This window comes from Polistes dominula, unplaced genomic scaffold, assembly GCF_049000335.1.
Source record: "Polistes dominula isolate Pdom_NZ unplaced genomic scaffold, Pdom_raw_medaka contig_15, whole genome shotgun sequence".
Classification (NCBI taxonomy): domain Eukaryota; kingdom Metazoa; phylum Arthropoda; class Insecta; order Hymenoptera; family Vespidae; genus Polistes; species Polistes dominula.
This window is the reverse complement of record NW_028300915.1, coordinates 8696718-8716798: the sequence shown is the minus strand read 5'-3', so window position 1 is coordinate 8716798 and position 20081 is coordinate 8696718. Positions and strand designations below refer to the sequence as shown.

The 20081-nt window shown below is 37.3% G+C and overlaps 1 long non-coding RNA gene across 2 annotated transcripts in view; it reads left to right on the top strand.

Annotated features, from left to right (window-relative positions):
- The first annotated feature begins 63 nt into the window (after positions 1 to 63).
- LOC149033239 (uncharacterized) overlaps positions 64 to 20081 on the top strand; it is a 62873-nt gene continuing 42855 nt past the window's right edge. For both annotated transcript variants that reach the window (XR_016175975.1, XR_016175974.1), the window contains exons 1-2: positions 64 to 188; positions 2274 to 2497. This is a non-coding gene — a long non-coding RNA (uncharacterized LOC149033239). The remainder of the gene's footprint in view (positions 189 to 2273; positions 2498 to 20081) is intronic.

Here is a 20081-nt window from a genome sequence, read left to right as displayed (position 1 = left end):
TCTATATATACATATATACACGTCTCACTTCGATACCGACGCTCTTCTTCATCCCCTTGTCGTCGAGGGTGGTAGTGTTGCTGGTGTTGCTGCTACTACTGCTGCCATTACTGGTGGTGCTGGTGCGGCTGCTGTCGGTGGTGGTGCTGGTGGTGCTTGTGCCATTACTACTCTGCTCTTGCTTTTAGGTGGTGGTAATATAAATGCTAGTGGTTATGATGGTGGTAGTGATAATGGTCGTGGTAGTAGCAGTAGTAGTAGTAGTAGTAGTAGTAGTAGTAGTAGTAGTAGTAGTAGTAATAGTAGTAGTAGTAGTAGTAGTAGTAGTAGTAGTAATACTTAAGAATAGAGGTGGTTGGTGGTGGTAACCGTGCCGCCAACGGAGGCTGCGCTTTCTTCCGCGAATACCATCTCTCCTTCCTGGATAAGGGAAAGGGATAGAAAAGGAACGATCGTAGATTCGAGATAACGATATTTTTTCGCAAAACACATTCTCACCTCTTTCTTTCTTATTCTCTCCTCTCTTCTCTATTTTTAAATTTCTTTCGAAATTTTTCTTTCTACAGAGATTTGTTTTCCGATCATCCTCTCACAATTTGTGTGTATTTTATTTTATTTTATTCATACTTTTAGGATCCTTTTAAGAAAGAGGTATGTGTTATATTTTTGCGAACGACGATATTATTTTTCTATATTCTCGCTCGATTCCTTCTTAAGCACATCTTCTGATCGGAACTTAGCAAATTCTATTACTTCGTCTTTGATTTATCACCGTGCGACGTTAGCGAATCCAATATAGAGTATCGCTCAGATGATTTATGGATGTTCAAGACATTACGGTTATCCGATGTACTGCTCGCCCGGAAACGCAAGTTTAACGTACCGTAAATGACGATGGTGTGCTAAAGTTTCTTCGATAGATTTTTACTAATTATAAAACCTATCGGATTATAGAGAATTGATATTTAACAAGAAAATGTGTCACCAATCTAAAAATTGAAGATTTTTCTTAAATTATTGAATTAATTAATCGTAAGTCTACATTTGCATCTCAGATAGAACTAAGATTAATAAGGCGTTCATCAAGAATGAAAAGATATCATAAGAAAATAAAAAATAAAGAGAAGAAGATCCTCGCGGGAACGTATGGGATTTCTGACGGTCGATCACCAAGGATTCGTTCTAACGTGAAATCGGATCCAACCGCGGCAACGACGTTAGAAGCGTTCTCGAGTCGGCGGGCTTCTAGCCTTACGGTTGAAGAAACGAAGGGTGTAACGGTAAACTAGCTTTCGAATCGGTTGGTTACACCTTCAGGAAACCGATACCTCTTTGATTCTTCGTGTAAACAAACCACACAAGCACATTAACTTCCATGTCTCTTACTACAAAAGATCTTCGTCCTAGTACGATTTTCGATTCTTCTTAGGTCAATAAATCAAAGATACCTACATCTATCCGTTTGGGGGTAGGTACTAGTACTAGATCGAACTTTGCGGTAACTCGATATAAAATGATCTTCCTATGACATTCTATAACTCTTATCTTATGATAAAAAATAAAAATAAAAAAGATAGGAAAGAAAAAAAAGAAAATTAATAACGAATCGGATGATCGATTATTCCATTCCTGTCAACGAAACTTTTCCTATCCGTTATCATCGTCGCAGTTATCGCATTCATTTCTTTTTTCATTTTTTCCTCTTTTTTTTGTTGCACGAGGGGCTCAGTAGAAAAAGTGAATTCAACTTTTAGCAAAATCATTAAAAACTTATCGACTGTCCCAATCGAAATTAGCAATACACGTAGCCGGGACTACGTGCGTTTTAATACGACACGTTGCGTGCTACATCATTTTTACGATCGTTCTCAATTCGTTTCATGAAACCAATCATAACGGGGTGTGCGGATAGGTAGGCAGGTATAGGTAGGCTGATATAGTAGGATTTTATAAAATAACAATGTTGTGTCGTATCGACGTTTTGGCGTTAAATTAACGTTTCAGACACAAGTGGAAAATCTGGATGAGACTGACCGGTTGAATTTATTTGTAGACACTAGAATATAAAAATAAACAATAAATATTAGAATCAAAAGTCAACGAAATGAAATGCAACAAATATTTGATTAAATAAAAATCGAATAACAAATTAACGAGAATTTATGATTCGTTTAGAATATATGATAATAATTATAACAATAGTTGAAGTAACTTCAAACTCGCAAGATCCGGAAGTATGATGTTCATTAAACCAAATTCGATTTGATTTGAAGGATAGGAACCGCTACACGATTTGGTGGACACAACTAAGGAGTGAAGCACTCAAACACGCTTTCCGACTGTTTACAAACTGCTATGGCGTCGTTTCCACCCCCTTGGCTTCGCTTACTTCTAGAGACGTACGTCTAGACGAAGAAAATCTCTCCATGTTCCTGTTCCGATGTCTTGCTTAAGATAATGAATAGCATCCTTGTGAATAATAACTGAATACGCATAGGTAAGCTAATATTTATACTAACAAATTTACCTACCATTCTAATATTACTTATAATAAGTTAATTACTCTATAAACATATATAATTTCGAAAACGATTAAAAGATATATTTTTGAAAATAGTATCCAGTTACATGTCCTGTAGTTAACACGTTAAGTGCCACGCCGGTTACTAGATACCAGCGCAAGCCTTTCCATTTTTCTATCGCGGCGCGTGTTCGGTCCTTGCGTACTTGTCAGACTGAAAATTTAAATAATGCGATATCGGTTTTTTTTTGGTCAATGCTTCAAGGAAAAGAATATATTACTTAAAAACATTAATGTAATTTAGGGTCCGCCTGACGGCTTACTGTGGTTTGAACGGAACGGCAAAGAAATTCAGCGTGGCGCTTAACGTGTTAAAAATATTGCATAAAATTAATTTCGTAAGTTGTTTTAAACGAACACAAGTTTTTCTTATAAAATTAAATCACTCCAATTTATTGCATTTGTTTTTAAGGAATTTTTACATATAAAATATTTTGTATTTTATTAAATAAAAATTAAAGAAAGTATGTGTGTAGATCACACGTGTTAGAAGTGAATCCTTAAAAAAACTAAGTTTCGAGAGATTGAGACGAATGCACAGTTTCAAGAGTAAAATAATTGTAGGATTTATTTATTATAATATTGTTACCATATATATCAAAGGGCACCGGTATGATCTTGGGATGAGGATAGCTGACAAAAACTATCACTTTCCACATTGTATCAATTAAAATAGAATGCCGAATGCGATAGCAATAGATAGAAAAAAAAAAAATATATATATATATATATATATATATACGGAAGGGGGAGAGAAAGACGAAGAGTGCGAGTGTTGGTGTGTGTGAAAACAGTTGATAAACGTGAAAGATTTGTAAGAATATATTGCGATATGAATATGAGTGTGAGTGCACGCAGCGATATGGATATGAATGTGAGTACGTGAGCGGTAAGAATACGAGTGTGTGTGTCAAATCTCTCGAATATTCCCGAACCGGAAATAAGGAAGAAGTCTTTTGTTTGATAATTGAAACTTTTTGAGCTCTTTGATCTGCCGTATGATTTTGTCAATACAAAGTTGTCGAAGACCATCCAATTCTTTCTTAGAAGGGACAAATCCATTGTTCGTTGATAAAAACTAAAATTCGTGTAAATTTTCTCAAAATTTATTAATTAAATTGAAATTTTTCGAATATCTAATCAGTACACTTATATCTATCAGTATAAACTAATAAGATCAGTACACATGAAAGTTTGATGATGAATATCTTTTGAACGCTTAATTTAATCGCCAAAACATAAGACACCATTTTTATAGAGCAGTTAATTTCCTACAAAAATTTGTATTGTGCACATTTTAATAGTCATTTATTGTCGAGTTATGAAATTCATAAACAAAAATTAAATTTGTCTTAAAATAATCAAACTTAAATCTTCAATATCATTCCAATGGTGAGGTTTACGGAAAAAATATATAAGATACCTTTTTTGTAGAGCATTAAATTTCCTACAAAATTCGTCTAGAACATTTTGTTGTACAATCAATTAATAATGAGGTATGAATTTAAATCTATTAAACTGAAAAAAAAAATAAAAAACTGCGATGCGGAGGATCTTCCTATTAAAATTAAGAGCTCATATTTGGTGAGAATTGTTTTAAGGTGTCTAGCAACCTATTTTTCCGTGGCACTTGAAAAAAAAAATAATTGATTTTTTTGACCCACCCTAATATATATACATGTAGAATTGGGTTTAGTGTAGAGGCCCAAGGTTAACGTACACCCAGTTTAATACTACTGATAAAATATATTTAAAATAGATATTATAAATGATACAATAAAGGCTTCACAATTTTATGATAACAATCGATATACGCAACTGAACTTTTTCAACTGAATGACAACGAAAAACGACTGATGACGATTGCTGACTGGCGACTACTCATGACAACTCAATACCCGCTTCTTTATATCCATCTTCAAGAGGTTCTCAAATTTTCAAAAACGTCCCGTCTGATGCAATAAACAAAGGATCGGTATCGTTCAAGAACTTTCCAGACTCTCACAGATTTACACAACTTAACACTTACGAAGCAGATTACACACCTTCTTTCTTTATTTCGACCGTCGGTTCGTTTGTACCTTATTTTTTTGTCGCCTACGCGCTTATTTCTGTTTATTCTTTTACCCTTATATTGCTCCTACATACTTTCAGGTTTAGTATCGAGATGATATGAGTCAACGCTTCGTAGTATGCAGTCGCACCAAAAACACATATACAAAGCTTAGTAGCCAGGAGTGGGGACTACGAAACAGCGCATAAAGACGAGACCGAGAATAGAAGAAACTGTATAAATGTCTTATTCTCTTGTAGGCTCAATCCTACATGTTTATCTGTTTTTATCTTCTTACTTAGTATCGTGGCCGTTTCATTGCCCCACTATATCGCTGCACTACATCCCCCAATACATCGCCACGTCTCATTTTTTCAAATCATCCTCATTCTAAAGAAGTTTTCACTTCAAAAATAAAAATATTCTGCATAAAAAATGTCTAAAATAAGAAAAAGGAAATAAACTTTTGGGACAATTTAATAGGTGATACGTTTCAAATTATGTAAATGTATTTCAATCTACGTCGATACTTGAGTTGTGTATGCATTTTGGCTTTCTTGAATGCATTCAAATATAGACTCACACCTTGACTATCCCGTCTAGGACAACGAAATAAAAGGAGAATGGTGGTAACTATGCGAGGAGAAGGCGCTTTACCGATTTAACGTAAACACACGTAGCAATTTGTCTCTGGGTTTATGTCGCCCTTGGGGGAAAAAGGAACCCACGCGTTAGTTCCACGTACGATGGAGGAGAACGAAGAGGAGGGAGGGAAAAAAGGAAAGAGAATGCTCGAGCACATTTTTGCAAAGAGAAAAAAGAAGAAGAAGAAGAAGAAGAAGAAGAAGAAGAGAATGATAAAGAAGAAAGGAAGGAAGAGAAGAGGAGTCTCGCGAAATGGGGAGAGAACAATGTACTGGTCGTTGTCTTACTTCTTGCTTAGCCTCCGGGAGAAGGGGCAAGGAAGAGAGGGAGTGGAGGAAGGAAGAAAATGTGCATTTCGTTGCCAGTCACGAAACAACCAAGTCTCTTATTCTTTTCGCCACAGGCTGCTTCTTTTCAGCCCGCAGACTAATTGCGATCGCTAATTTCGTGCTTCTGACCCACCCCTTTGAAAACAAAAAGAAACGAAAAGGAAGAAAAAAAAGAAAGGGATGAAACGAAGATGTCGAACTTACTGTTTTGCAAATGAAAAAGAAGGTAGGGGTAGAGAAGAAAAGAAATGAAAGCACATTATTTCTTCAACTAGAAGATGATATCGTTGAAAATATGAATAAGTAATAGATTTCGAATTCTTCATTTTCCTTTTCTTCTTCTTTTTTTTCTATTTCCTTAACGTGGTTGTAGAATCGGCTTGTATTGTGCGTTGATCACACGAGGAAAAGTACATCGACCGTGAGGGGATTAGTTTCTTTGACTATAGCATTAAAACTCTTTACTAAGCATCGAATGAAAGCTCGTCAAGTTAGCTTCTACCTGTTATAGACCACTTTCCTCTTCCTTTTCTCTACTTTACCTTCTTACGGCGAAACTTTTCATAATTTCTCGAATTACGCTTTTAAGGGTAGCGTAAGAAGTATGCTAACTACTTCTTTTCTGTCGAGTCATTTGACAACCACGTTTCTACACCATTAGGAGAGTTTGCGGCTCGTGTGCATAGTATTACGTATTACATATACGTTCGTACGTTAGATGCAGCACGCGCGTGCATTCTTCCATATACACCACCTATATTACGTAAATACATGGTATGCTTAGCAAAGACAAGGTAGATGCATTCAAGCATATGTAACGGCTTAGAACTTCGAGTGTAAGTGTAAGAGAGGGTTCGAGGAACCATACCGATGACGTACTATCTCATCGATTACAAGCCACCCAAAGGGTTGTCCGTAGGACCTACCTCTCGCATAGAACCCCTTAATATTTCAGTGGACGCGCAGCTGTTGTCTTCGCAAACTCGAGAAAACCCTCTTGCATCTCACCCTTACTCTCTTCTATTCTCAGTCTTTATCTCTCTCTCTCTCTCTCTGTTTTACCGTACCCTATCTTTCTTTGGTATCCTCGTAAAGAGAGGAAGGCGAGGAAGGAACGTGCAAGACAATTCCCCCTTTATCTCTTTTCCTCTCTTTTTTTCTTTGCTTTGAACAATGTATTTGTGTGTGTGTGTGTGTGTGTGTGTGTGTGTGGTGTGTGTGTGTGTGTGTGTGTGTGTGTGCGTGCCGTGCTAGCAATAATTATTAATTCAAAAACCGTTAGGAGACTCGACCACGAAACGCGAGAGAGACACCGAAAATACTTATTATACTTATTGGTTATTCATCCTCAAAGTTTGCCAAAACTTGCGTGTTAGAAATAAAAAGATCTACACAGTGAAAACAATGAAACTCATCATTGAAACGAAAAAGCAAGGAATTAAAATCTATCTGGAATTGTTCTGGCCAGCCAAGTTGGCGCCCTAGTACATAGGGAAATAAGAGAATAGGGAGAGAAATGGAAAGAAGTGAGATACGACGTGGGTGGTTCGCGTGCAAAGAGATGGAGAAGGGTGAACGGAGTTGCCGAGGCGTCACGCTGGGATGCACGCCGGACACGATTGTCGCGTGCTCGCGACCTCAAAGATCAAGATCGTTGCGCGACCGAACGAAAATTTATACCCACTCGTACCCGGCCACGATTCCGAAACGGAAATTACAGTGATTCCTTCTGCAGTGTGTGTAAGAGAGAAAGAGAGAAAGAGAGAGAGAGAGAGAGAGAGAGAGGGAGTGAACACAAAACTTTTTCCCCCTCTTCCTTTTCCCCTTCTTATTTTTATTTTATTTTGTTTTTTTGCATTCATTCCTTTCGTCGTCTAGTGAATGATGAATTTTGTCGACCCTATAACAATTAGAAATTATGGAGAACTTGAACAAAATAATAAAGAGAGAAAGAGAGAGAATAGTTTAACTATAGCCTATAGTGAATTACGCGTAATGAAACCGTTGGACTAGCGGCGCAAGTTATAACTATAACGAAATGATGGCTCCAACCTTTTCTATTTTATTCGTGTTAATATCTTCGGACGAATGCAGGAGCTTCTATATTTTTTAACCGACGATAAAAGTGCCGGTTTATTGCCAGTATCAAGACGCCTCCGTAAAATTATGTTTATAGTTAGCTTTTCCTCGGACTAAACTATTATTCGCTTAACACTTTACCAAGAAAAAAATTAGAATACGAGTATATACAATATGTATATATGCATGTACGTAACGAAGTATTCGTGGGTTTTGTATTAGTGAATATTGTTAAGCTCCTGGAATTTATGAAGGAATTATTCAAAGAATATAAAAACAATATTATATATACAACATATATATTATACAACAATATATTCTACATTTTCATATTCTGCGATTGGCAAAGTCGAAAAATGTAATGTCATTACGTCCGATACTGCAGGGAAATTTTTTTATTGACGGAATAGAGAAAGTAATATAATAAAACGAGTTATTTTTCTTATAGTATAGCTCTTAGGTTCGCATAACGAAGCATCCTATAGGTTCTTCCTATGCCTCATCCATTATGACCGATGTAGCTTTCAATGCTTATTTCTAGATCGCCAACCATCTCTGTACTTGCGAAAGTATAGCTTACGTGGAGGGTAGATTTCTGTCTCTTTTTCTTTCATTATTTCTTTTTCCTTTTGCGTTTTTTTTCTACATTGAAAAGTGCCTTATACTTATGCTGTTCAAGAAAAAATACGGACGCTAGGCTACGTAATATGCGTGAGCTCTTAAATCTTGCATTAGGGCCTGAAGGGTTTTACCTTTATACAGTCTAACGTACGAACATCGATATTCCCGACTATAGTAATAACACCTTCTGCTTCTACTACTACCACTACTAGTATTATTACGCTTATTCCACTTTTATTTAACTGCAAAGAAAAGACACTTTTTCGAAGTTTTGTGAGAAGTCGTCGAGAGAAGACAAATGTTGAGACGGAAGTCGATGACAAATGTACAAACTTTCTTTCTTGTCTTCGAGCGTTCATAGCTTTCAACGAAAAAAAAAATAATGTGAGATATGTAAAATAAAGACAAAACTAAAAGAAAACACTAATAAATACTAACTTAATCTTCTTCGACAACTCGTTCGAGAAAATCGATTAGTACAAAGAATTACACAGATTCATCTTTCGAGAAAAGGGTACTCGAATGGATTCGAAGTTTCATACGTAAAATAGAATCTTAAGAGGTTACAAGGATGTTGACTCCTCTTAGCGAAGAACCTAGTGATGTCCTTCCTGGAGTATCAGAAAAGGAGAACTAAGGGATGTATGAAGTGAAGGAGGAGAATGAGAAGGAGGATGAAGAAGAGGAGAAGGAGGTGGTACGAATCTCGAGAGGATACTCAGGAAGGATTTTCCGGCGTCGGAGGAGGAAATACCCGCGGGGGCTTTTCGCGACTAGCAAGGTCCTCACAATACGTCGTTACGAGCGGCTAACCCTCCTCGAGCGAAGGCTCGTCGAGTGGATAATCGTTTTAGGAGGGCGCCGCAGGCCCCGGCCCTGGTATTACCGCCTTTGTGGACGATGTTTGAACGCCGCCGGCACTCAGGCAATCAGGTCGATTCACAATCAGCGCACTTTCCGCGTCGCGACCGATCACTACCCTGCCTCCCCTCCTCACTCCTCACCCCTCACTCTTCACCTCTCTTTCCCTTACTCATCTCGAACAGACCACCTTTCATTTCTCTTCTTGATTCACTCATGGTCCACTCAATAACTCTTTCCACCAATTATTGTCAGATCTCAATGTAATAATATTCGTTTGATTTTTGTCTCTTATCGTTTCTATATAAACGATATCGCGCTTAAGGAAATCCCATTTAGAATTTAATTTAAACTACGATTTACTTACTTTGTTGAGGTTTCCTATAACGACGAGGACGGTTACTAAGTGCCGCTTTCTCCTACCCAAGTTCGGCTAAACCGAGTTTAATTCTCGGTGGTCGAATAGGTACGAGCTTTCGGTACCTTCCGAAGGAGTTTAAGCGGTTCGCATAGAGAGTTCCATAGTACGGCCGAGTTATATCTCGACTTATTGTCTCCTCGAGGCATAACTATAAGACCTATCATCTCGGTGGTGAAAATTACGCATGGGAAAGGGAGCGTTAAATCTCCAGAGGGTTACTATGGAAAAAGTTATATGATCGTAGAAGATGAAGTAGACATTCCTATGCAGATGAGTTAATGACTCGAGCAGCTTGTTCGGATATCGGGATGATCCTTGAATAGATAAAATATGCTCGTAATTATAAATAATCGACTACTTTATTACCAACTGCGAATTCTAAGAAATATTCTACACATGCGTTGAAAAAATAGGTCAATTATTTAAAAATAATCGTTTCTCAGAATATCGTATGAAACGAGGAACAAATTTGTCCAATGACACGAATCTAATAATAGTTGATATAAAGGACGTTGACTATGCTAGCACAGAAAGATATTGCAAACTACAGCCTTGCAAGAATAGCTCAAGGCCCTATTCGAGATTCCAGACGGAGTACATTTGCAAGTGATGATTAATTCATTGGTTCATGAATTAAAATCTTCACGATCTCCATTGTAACGGTGAATGTACTTCCCTCTCATTCCCTTTTCTCATAGTCGATACAATATTCTACACATAAATGTCGATTTCACTTTTCCATATGGGAAAATTCCGTTATTTCTGTACGAATGGAAAGTTAATTTGAAAGCATGGAATAAAAAAAATATATGTGATCGGAACTGTCGAGTTTCGATGTCGAACCAAATCGAACGAAATGGTCGAGGTTTTATTAACATTTCATAAAGTTCATCATCATATTAAGAGATACTAATTGTTCAATACTATGCAGTGGATGAGTATTAAACCGATATTTAAAAAAAAATGGCAATATTTTAAATGAATGATCAATGTATACATTCTGATGCCACCCTATTGCCACACTATAGTCAATTATAGATACTGATCGAAAAAGCAGAAATATTCTTTGTTTATTTAATAATATGACGCAACATTTTATTAGCCAATATGACAGGAACGCAAGTTCATGAACTCTTAGCTTTGATAAAAGGAGACGAAATCTCAGCTGGTTGAGGTTGTTTGAATGAAAGGTCCGATTTGTTTAAAATAAGTGGTTGTACGTGCAATGCCTTAAGCGAAAGACTCGCACGTGATTTCGCTTTCTACGAGCCGACGCGTCCAAGGCCGTGAAGAGCGAGAAAATCGGCGTTTTGAACGTGTACGATCGTTCAATTACCCCATATATAGCATTTACATAACGCACACCCGCTACCCCCTCTCTAACTACCCCTAGTTCACCTACGAGCTTTCCCCTCGCGTTGCCCGCTTTGCTACCCTCTACGACGATCTCACGGCAACCGAAGTAATTACAGACGCGTTTCAGGGAGCACCAACTGAATACAGAAATTATGCAGATGGTGTAATAATATTCGCCACACGTTTGCTCGGGTCAATATTGAACTAAGCTCGCTCGTAATTTCTCTGGGAAGACGCGTGGCTGCGAAAACCAAAAAGAAGAAGTATTTTCAACAACAAAAAAAGAAACCAAACAAAAACAATCAAATGAAGAAGGATAGCAAACGAGAAGATCCATTCTTGGTGTCGTGCTTATACTAAAAGCTTTGAATCTCAACAGAAAATTTTACAGACACTGAATAACTATTTCAAGAAGAAAAAATGTTTCTCGAAACGTAACATACGATATTTTCATCTTAGATAGTCGAAGAAACGTCTTTACGATCGCATGTAATCTTTCGCCTTGAGGATGCTACACGTAAAGAGAGAAAGAGATGTAAAGATAGAGAGCGAGAGAGAGAGAGAGAGAGAGAGAGAGAGAGAGAGATAGAAAAAGAGACGTTCCGTGGTTGCGTCGGCATCGGGAGAGGATCACCCCATAAATCAGAAGTTACACGCTCGATTGAGACGTCCCGAGCACTCTTTGCGTCCTGGTCGAGTTGCAAAGCGATGGCTTTTTGCCATCAGGAGGATAAACGAGAACGCCGATGATCAAGAGTCAGAGAAAGAGAGAAATATATGTCTACCAAATGCACATATATGTGTGTAAGTGTATACCAGGAAGAGAAAGAGAAAGAGAGAGGGTGTGCTGCCCTGGTCGTTAAACGCAGCCGTACTCGAGTATGCCAAAGTAACGATATGCTAAAAGGGGATGGGCAAGATATTTCTCTCCCCTTTTTTCGGCCCTTCTTCAGTGCTCTCTCTCTCTCTCTCTTTCTCTCTTTCTCTTTCTCATACGATCTCAATGATATATGGCTCGATACGTCCTCGTTTTCTCTCTATCTCTCTTTCTCTCTTTCTCTCTTTCTCTTTTTCTCTCTTGCACCCTCCTTTCCTCACCACTTTCTGTGACTCCAAATTCCTCTTCGCCGCACTCAAAGCTTCGCTAGCACCAGCACCAGCACTTCCCCCTCTACTTCTAGACCCCTCTTTACCCTCCCTTAACGATCAATTCCTACTCTCCAGCAAAAGCCTAGCCAGCCATGGTCCATGGTGCTGCCTGCCTCTACGGCGAAGTGGTCCTCCTCGGGTGAATTACGTCGAAACTTCCGTTCTATGGACGCTCCCGCTGTCCACACCGTCCCTCGTTACGGATGCGCCAACGCGAGAGACCATAACGCTCGAATTTGCTCCGGAACGCCGAATGACAAAGTACCTTACTGGGCGATTGCTGCTGCTGCGAATGCGAATGCGAATGCGCGCTTCTCTTTTTCTTTTTAATTTTTTTCCTCTATTTTTCTCCAACGAGACTGACGATCCCCATGGAAAACTGCATCTATTGTTTACTCAAGTGTACTTTGGAAAAGAGCCGAATAAGCTCTTTCCCCATTTTCTGATCGTTAAAATTTTTTCCGGATACTGGGATACATTGTGTACAATTAGGAAAAAAGTTAGATTTTTTTTTCTTCTTGCAGATTTGTCTATAGATAGATTTAATTTTTAAGTAAAAAAGTGTACTTTTTTCTCTTTCTACAGGGATGCCACGTATGTGATAAAGAAAAATTTAATTCTTTTTTTTATTTTAAAATTAGTTTACGGGTAGATGTATTATTTAAATAAAAAAAATTTTTTGTTTTTTTTTCTCCATTTGTGAAGCAACAAGGTTAGAAAGGAAGCGACGGTTTTTACGGAGTACCATCTAGCGTTTAATATTCCGTTCGCATCGTACTACCCACTTTTCCGTGTCCCCCTTTTACCCAAGATACTTTTATCGGTTTGTAGACATTTTAAATCACCCTGGCTTCGCGTTCGTACTATGAAATACGTGTCTACCCTTTTACCTAGTCGTTTTCTTTTCCGTAGATCATCAAACCCATAAAGCTTTGCTATCTATTCTTACGTAAATGTTAATACGTACAGGAGGTTTAAGGAATAAAGTAAAGACAAAGTAAAACTACTGGCCATCTTTACGGTGTTGGATTTTCAAAGACAGAATGTAAGTCTTCGGGGCGAAGAGTACGAGGTCGGTGAACGTCGTAGAAAATGGTTGAAGAATCCAATATGATAACTTAGCAAGTCAGGATAGAAACCGAAGCTGAAGCGGATATCTACTTTCTCGTATCTACTACCTACATGCATAAGTTGGAGTTTAAATTCGAGCAAAGAAATATTAAACTTTTCTCAGACGACAAAGCACTTGTGCGTTACTCGTAGAAAAAGAATTATTATTTAGTACTTTAAATGGGATAGATATCTGTAAGGTAGATGATACGTTACTTCCTTTTTATAGCGACGAATGTTACCTATCGATTTCTACCCACGCTACAAATTCAATATTAAAACATTGCTATTTGTAGGTATTCTTCGTGCGAACTATAATAAATATCTACTATGACTTCAAAATGGCCCTTACGAAGTCGGCCGAACATCCTCCTATAATAAACGCTACGTCTATAGTTACTACTTGGCCTAACCGTTCGCATTTTTCAACTTACTTGATATAAAGATATGCTATTATAAATATATATATCCATGAAAGTTTACATTTAAGTTTTAAGCAAACCTACTTCGTAACTCACCTTTTTTACAGGAGTGCTTTAAAGTTGATTAAAACCTAAAATACCTCGTTTGAATTTAAACTCTCTTAAGCTTACACGATACAACATCTATGGTGATTCGTACAACGAAAAATATGCTAGAACCGATGAGATAAGCACACAGGCATTCTAAGGTATCAGCATATGGAAATCATAAAAGTGAAGTTCAGAAAGGGAGAACGTAGGCGTTAGTCGTGTAACCATCGAGTCGTATCAATGTCAACTAAAAAGGGCTTTTTTACCGGCAGTTTCAGAAGCTACCATACTTCTGCGAGTTGTATTGAAACAACGGCAATAGAGAACTGTAATGAATGAACGTCGGTTCCTATCAAAGGTTGTAAATACTTGTTCTGTTATCTCCTTCTAATCGTATAGTAAATCTTTTTCACTCCCTCTTCTTTATTTCTTTTATTTAACTATATCAATTTAATTATAATAGTGTCGTTTATACACCGTCGTATTCGTTATGATAACGGCACCTGATTTTACATGACTTACACGTTAAACAGAACAAAAGGATATTTTTGACGATATCAAAAAGAAATGCTGTAATGAGCGTGATCCAAATCGGTGGTAATTTTTTTGAAAGTACCACGATCATGTCATGTACCGTCAGACCAAACTTTGAGAGATTGTGCGGTTTCTAGCACGTAAGGAAGATAAAAAGGAAATGTTTAAAAATGATGATATCGAGAAGTAGCTCGAACGAAGATAAGTGAGTAGTTCGATAACGTAACTCGCTGTCTCCAGTAGTCCAAACACGTATTTTGTTCTCTTGCAAACGTTCCTACCTATGTCTCTGTCTTTCTCTTTATCTGTCCCTCTCACATACTATCTTCTACTATGTCCTCTATCTCTTTCTCTCTTTTCCTCTATCTATCTCTCTGTATTACTACTTTATCCTCTTACTCTTTCTCTCAAACAGTCTGTAAAGTTTGACCGGAGCGCGCCGAGTATTAGGTAGAATTTAATCATATAAATGGATTTCCACGTCCGGTTCGGTCAGATCTCGTTTTGCAAAGAAAAAAAAGCAAAGTAAGAAAAAAAAGGGAGAAAAAAAATAAGGGGGGAAAAATAAAAGTTTCACGCGATAACTCTCTTCTTTCTTCAACTGATAGAGTGAAACTCCATTGCGGAATATTTTTCGATCGAGAACGACCGACCGTGAGAAACTATATTCGCAAAGCTCTTCTCCTCCTCCACCTCCTACTCCTGTTACAGCACTCTTTCCATTTCTCTCTTTCTCTCTCTCTTTCCATTTCTCCTTTTTCTCCATCTCGTTTGCACTTTTGACCAGTCGTAGTCAATTTCGGTCGTCCTCGTTAAATCCGTCGGGAAACCGCAGGTTGCCTGCTAAAAAGTGCTTTTCACGTTGCTGTTTATCTTCGACGGTCTTTTCGTGGTTTCGAGATAAACGGCTAAAGAGTTTTACTGCTATTTACTTTACTCCTATTGCGTTCATCGAGAGTTAACGAGCGTAGAATTTTCCTTGAAATGAAAATGGTTTATTTTATTATAGATTGATTTTATTATAGATTGATTTTATTATATCGAGATATTAATACGTAATCGTTTCTCATCGATCGAGTTACTGACAAATTGATCATAATTTTCTGAGAAATCAAAGGTCATATGTCAGTTCTGATCAATCCAGCCATAGGATTCATGGTCAACGTTTTCTTTAACGATCCTTTCTGCAATTCATTTCAAAGATAACCTTTCATTCTACGTTCCAATATTCACAATCACGATCGAGCGACTTTCGGTCGGTCTTTATTGCCACGTTTGCGGCTCTTCCTCGGGTTCGCGTGAAGGATACTAATCGAAGAGTAAAAGGGGAGAAGAAAACGCTTAGATTCGAACAATATAATAGACGATCCATTGTATGCGTGCTTTTATACGTGTGTTTATGAGTACACGTAAGGGTGCCAATGCATGGCAACCCGTTTACATACAGTGATCCTTACTGACAATGAGATAAAACAAATCAGCTGATTCTTATTCACATTGGTCTAAAAGAATTAATTTCATTTATTTGTTTTTTGATTAATGAAAATAATTAAATGTCCAATTTATCGAAACAATGCCGTGTGTGTCATGTGAGAAAATACGACTTTATAGCAATCTGTCAATATTCTATGATCATACTTAATTGTGAGCTAAATGAAACTCTACCGATTCTTGAAGTCTCAAGAAATTATTGAAAATATTTATTTGTTATGACTAATGAAAATAATGGAAAATATTAGTTTGTTTTTTTAGGAAAAAAAGATTGTATCATTTGATGAAGTAAAGAAAATAGAGAGGAAATACAATGGTACAATAATCGTCAAATATGAACGTCCATTTTATCGATATTTGATTGGTTTTATTGTCAGACCACGTCCTCGTAGCTCGGCTGTCTTTTCTAAAGATTGCTTTCGACGTTCCTTTAATATCTCGACGTTGTTTGCCATCTAGCTTGTCTTCTCAAAGGTACACGAGCTCTCCATTTTCTAGATCTCGTGTCTTGTGAGGGCACGATAAAAGTAAAGGATATCTACGTCTACTTTCAATCGTCTATGTGAATATAAATGATAAAGAAACTTTCTTGTTCTCCTACAGTATTCTCTTCTTATTTCTATTCAATATGGTCATATTTTTATTGTAAGTTATTCGTATTCGAAAAAGGAATTATTTGAAATTAAAATCAAGTTATATCATTTAACATAGATTTAAGGTGACAGATGGAAATTCGAAGGTCTCATAAAAAAAAAGAAAATAAAAATACGACGTATTTTTTGTAGTATTACCAACCTTTATATGTTATTCTCCAAAGGGAATGAAAAGGATAAAGAAGGAATGCGAGTAAGTCTTATCGGTTACGAACGTGTATTCGCAAAGTGGCGTGGTGAGTTCACGACACCCGGGTTGCCCATTCCGACCTGTAATTCGAGGTCGAGGAAGAAGTCTTATCGACCTGACGAGAGCTGGCACGCCAACGTCAGCTCGGTTCTCTTTCGAGAAAGCAAACAGCAGTCCCTGAGCAAGTGTCGAGTAAAGCAAGGTAGGGGTCTACCTCGTCCAAGAGGGATGAGGTGGAAGAATAAGAAAAAGAAAAAAAACGAGAAAGAAGTAGACGAAGAAAACGAAAAAGAAGAAGAAGAAGGCGAAGAAGTAGCATTGGAAGGGGGAAGAAAAATAAAACACTAACAGGAAGCCGTGAATCCTGTATGGGACCGAGAGAAAAGAGATATAAGGACGAAGGAAAAAAGGGAATGGGAAAAGGAAGGAAAGTAAGGAAGCACCTTTTCGTTCCCACGAGATTTTGTGGCTCGTGGTCGAAGCCCGGGCATAGAGAAGACGAAGACGATGGAAAGCGGAATCAATTTTACGGGCCAAAGGCTATCGATACAGCAACCAATTGGCATCGATTCGATAGAGAGATCGACCGGTCCGTTTCAATTCTCTCTTACGAAAAATGCCAGACGTGACATGAAATTACTTCTATTCTCTGGACTAGTATTCAAGAAAAACCTACTAGCTTTTTTCAAACGGTACACACATCTAACCTATTTTAACACCACGCGATTTTCCTCCCTACACTCCTTTCTTTCTCTCCAAATATTCTTCTTACGAAGTCCTTGATTCATAAAAACGTACGATTCATTTTTACTTGAACACACACACACTCTCTCTCTCTCTCTCTCCCTCTCTCTCTCTCTATTTCAATGGAAAATCTTTTCCTCTTTTTTAAATTTACCGAGTAAAAGATTCACGAATCTCATCGTATCGTGAAAACTACTTTTGTTCGGCACGAACTCGTTTTACTCTTTCTTTTATCTCTCTCTCTCTCTCTCTCTCTTTTGTGAAAACATTTCCCGATAACGACGAACGGATTACGTTCTCCGGTACGAAATCCGTAAGAGCGAGTTTTCGTAATGGCCAGCCTTTTTACAGCTTTTTCGGATGAATACGGAGCGAAGCGATTTAGTTTTCCGTTCGAACTACGATTTCACGCTCTTGTTTCCGAGAAAATTTTTGAGAGAATGTGTATGTGTGTGTGTGTATAAAGGATAATGATATTAACTCTGACGAATAGGTAATCAATTTTATAACGAAAACGTACGTTCTTCTTGTCAAGTAGGTAAAATTTTATTTTTTGATTAAAAAAAAAATTAATAATATGGAAATATTAACTAGATAATAACAAATATTAATCATTGCCCTTTATAGTATTGATTTTTGTTCAAACAATCACACTTGTAATAAATTATACGATATTTGTATACGTTTAGTCATCGTGCAAGTTAACAGGTCGGATCGTCTTTCTTTTTATTCGATGCCTCCAAGCGAAAGAATTAGAATAAAGGAACATTAAGAAGGAGATAATGTTTTAAAATAAGTAAGAAGGAAAGAGATACGAAGTGCGAAGGTTGTGTAGAGGAACGACGAGGCGCCTTCTCAACGACTGACTAACGACAGCCACTTTGCAACACCCACGCAACGCGTTGGCTCGATGTTCGAACGGATATTAATTACGAGACACCAAATTTTTCTTTTCTCATTCACCTCCGGTAACCTCTTCTTTCTTCTGATCCTCATCTTCATCCTTTGCTTCATCTTCGTTCACAGTTATCTACCACCCTTTCCCACCCTCTCCCACCCTGTTTTCACATCAACTACGACACTTTGAACGACGTACCTCCGTCATTCCCAAGCCTGGCATGCCACGGAAGAACGTCCGACATTCCTCCTTCTTAGTCCTTTTATTTTCTTGTAGTAATGGCTTTCTACCATAGTATTTGACGTTCTTTGTCCGTTGGAACCGCCTACGAAGATGTCCGAAGATACAGAGACTTCGAAAGCTCTTTCTTACTCCTTCCGAGATTTTCTCATACATCAAATTAAAATTTGTCTACCATTGCTCGATGTTCTTTCTTTTTATTTCTAGTTTTTGTTATTTCTTTTTGTTCTTTTCCCATTTTGTATCATAAAAGATGGAAGCTTCTTTCGTGTCGAAGATTTCATCGTCAAAGCTTTCTTAGTTACAGAATTAAATAAGAGAATGAGAAAAGAGAACTTCCTTAAGTCAAAGTATATTCTATCACGAATATTAAGTAAAAAAAAGTAGTACGTTAGAATAAATTCGTTAAATAGAATCTTCTTGTGAATAAAATACAAAAATTCAAGAAAAAAATCAGAATTTAATCGGTAGGATGAATGACGTTGAAAAGATTTCGAGGTTCGTGGTTTAAAAATATTCTAAGACTTTTTCGTTGGTTGTAAGAAACTTTGCCAAAGGCAACATCAAAGACTTGAATAATTTCTCTCTCTTTTTCTTTTTTTTGTCTGTCTGTCTATCCATCTTTTTCTTTTTTTCTTATAATTTGCTGAAAGGAATATGGTTGAACTTTCGCATCTCTTGTTTCATAAAAGAAGCAATGCTTTAAGGTGGTGGCATCCTACGGTATCCGTTTTGGATGAACAGTCGATGTTTTACATATCGTAACGACTCCTCTCTCGCTCTTTGATGCTCTTTGTCGTTTTGCGGAGGAGGCGTGGGAGGTGAGGGAGTAGTCTCTCTCTTGCCGAGAGATATCAGACTCCTTGAAACTTTCTCATTCGTCAAATTAGAATTCGTCTTTTTGTTTGTGCAAAAGGCTCCGCTTCTCCCCCTGAGGCTTACCCTACCTTTCGTTTCTATCCTTGGGACAATGGATCAAAGGATCACATACTACACCACTGACAATATTCTACACGCACTAACTCTCTCTCTCTCTCTCCCTTTTTATCTTTCTTTCTATCTTCATCTCTTTTTCCATCTATCCTTTTTATACTCAATCGTTTCTGGACATACTGCTGGCCTCTTAAGAACACCATCGAAGCATTCTCGATGCTGCTGACGCTGCTGATAATCCAAGAACGAAGTCTATGTAACAGGATTCGAGAAAATTAAAGTATCTTTCTTTCTTTCTCTCTCTTTTTTCTTGTCGATGCGAACCTTTTATAAATCTTCGAAGAAAAGTATCTGAAAATTAATTTATTCAAACTAATATAAGCGTATCCTTGAATAATGTAATTTGATGCGCAAAAAGTATATAATAATCAATCATTTCTTTAGAAATTGATTTAATTAATTTTAAAATTTATATATCATATATCAGAAATAGTAAGTTTCTCTTCTTTTATGGATTCATTGGAAAAATTTCTTTACTTATGCAATACAGTCAATGTGATCGCGTTGAAGAAAGAAGAAGATGTGAAATAACTAAAGAAGAAGAAGAAGAAGAAAAAGAAGAAGAAGAAGAAAAAAAAAGAAAAAGAGAAAAAAAATAAAGAAAGAGGAAGAGGAAAAAGA